Genomic DNA, 2,707 nt, shown 5'->3' on the forward strand with positions numbered 1-2,707 from the left:
TGGCTGATTGTTCTTCTGGTTTATTATCAGAAGAGGGTGCCAATTAGATAATTTAAACAAGCTATATGAGAAGAGAATCATGTTTCTCCATTTAAATTATTCAAAACAAAATTAGCTGGGGTAAAAATATTTAACAAAAATGTTCTGCACTTATTATTGTCTACTGAGCTTGACAGAAGAGTGTAAAATTTTAGTGTTTAGATTTGTTTATGCTGTGTTTGGGATATTGAGCAATACCTATCGAGCCTCCATGATACGGCTCAGAGGAAATCTCATTGTTGCATCTTCACAATGAAACAGTTAGAGAAGTGCTTAAAGCGAGCATGGAGGTTTGTGCTTAAGAACAATTAGGATCATTTATTTATTGAACCAATATGTAGGAATTTTCTTAACAATTTCTATAAATTCAAAAATGAGTTCATCTACTAGGGAACTTTAAATACATTAATAACTTGCAATATTGGTATTACCACAGTCTCAGTATATATCTATGATATCCCAAAAGTTAATTCACTATGGTATCATTAGAATTATTTTGGAAAGCCCCAAACCATGGAGTAGTTTTTGGCCTCCCTGGAGCCTTTATTGCCTTGAGAGAGATAGAAGAATGTACACAATTTAGAACCCCATGAGAATCAATCTCTGTGTGCATTCATCTTACGACAATAGGACAATTCTATCAAGGACTTCTGGAATATCAGGTTATTTTAGTTACTCATTGCTGTGTAATGTGTCTTTAATAAAACATGTTTTGAATATCATTGAAAATGGCCTCAGTGAATTGAAGATTCATTAAATTAAACATTAAATGTATGAATTTTATAATACACTTGTGTGCTCATGGTTTTTAAATTGCACCATTAACAATAAATTATTTCTGTAAAATAATTTTTATTTTCACCATATTTTTAAAATGAAAGATTAGTGAAACCATCTTACATTAGTTTTATGCACATATTAATATCTGCTTACATGAATCTTTACATAAACACAGTCATACTGTATCTAATGATGATCTTAGAACTGTCAGATGTTATATTTATTAAAAGTGATATGCATACCTGCTTCCTCCATTCAATCCATTTTTATTTCATAATGTGTAAATACACCCTCTGAACAAAGCTCTGCTTTACATGTCTTGTAATACATAGAATCACTTCTACTCAATTAGTTTACTATTTTATGAGAGTACAGCTAAAAGTCTCCAAAGTAATCATGATAAAATATAAAAAGAGGAAATGCCCAAAACATGTCTAAACAAAATATTTAAATGATTTATTGAGAAGGGAAAAATATTTTCTGTAAAAGTCTCGAGATTTTATTTAAAAAATGGTATTTGATGTGATATTTGTTTGATTTTGAACATTTTATTGAGGTATAATTTAAAATGTTTACATACAATAAAATGTACAAATAATAAGTATGTAAGCTGAATGATATTTTCTCTCTCTCTCTCTATATATATATATATACCTGATATGCTTTGGCTGATTTCTCCACCAAATCTCACCCCAATAATCCCCACATGTCAAGGGCAGAGCCAGGTGGAGATGATTGAATCATGGAGGTGGTTTCCCACTTACTGTTCTCATGATAGTGAATAAGTCTCATGAGTTCTGATGGTTTTATAAAGGGTAATTATCCTGCACACACTCTCTTGCCTGCTGCCGCATAAGATGTCCACTTGCTCTTCCTTCATTTTCTGCCATGATTATGAGGCTTACCCAGCCATGTGGAATTGTGAGCCCATTAAGCCTCTTTTCTTTATAAATTACCCAGTCTCATATATGTCATTATTAGCAGCATGGATTAATGGATTAATGGATTAATACAGTACATTGGTACCGAGTAGTAGGGTGCTGTTGTAAAAATACCTAAACATGTGGAAGCAACTTTGAAACTGGGTAAAAGGCAGATATTGGAACACTTTGAAGAACTCAGAAGAAGATAGAAAGATGTGGGAAAGTTAGGAACTTCCTAGAGACTTGTTGAATGGCTTTGACCAAATGCTGCTCATCTCAGATGGAGATGAGGAACTTGTTGGGAAATGAAACAAAGGTGACTCTTGCTATGCTTTAACAAAGAGACTGGTGGCATTTTACCCCTGCCCTAGAGATCTGTGCAACTTTGAACTTGAGAGAGATAATTTAGGACATCTAGCAGAAGAAATTTCTAAGCAACAAAACATTCAAGAAGTGACTTGGGGGCGGTTAAACAAGCATTAAGTTTTATGTATTCACACAGGTAAGGTTGGAATTAGAACTTATGTTTAAAAGGGAAGCAGAGCATAGAAGTTCAGAAAATTTATAGCCTGTTGATGCAATAGAAAAGAAAAACCCATTATCTAAGGAGAAATTTAAGCTGGCTGCAGGAACTTGCATAAGCAATGTGGAGCCAAGACAATGGGGAAAATGTCTCCAAGACATATCAGAGGACTTCATGGCAGCCCCTCACATCATAGGCCTGGAGGTCTAGGAGGAAAAATGATATCATGGGCTGGGCCCAGAACTTCGCTGCTTTTGAAGTCTTGGGACTTAGTGCCCTGCATTCCAGCCATGGCTAAAAGGAGTCAAGATACAACTCAGGCCATTGCTTCAGAGGATACAAGCCCCAAGCCTTGGTGGCTTCCATGTGGTGTTGGATCTTTAGGTGCACAGAATTCAAGAATTTAGGTTTGGAAACCTCTGCCTAGATTTCAGAAGATGTA

This window comes from Colobus angolensis, unplaced genomic scaffold (genome assembly GCF_000951035.1).
Source record: "Colobus angolensis palliatus isolate OR3802 unplaced genomic scaffold, Cang.pa_1.0 Scaffold58, whole genome shotgun sequence".
Taxonomy (NCBI): domain Eukaryota; kingdom Metazoa; phylum Chordata; class Mammalia; order Primates; family Cercopithecidae; genus Colobus; species Colobus angolensis.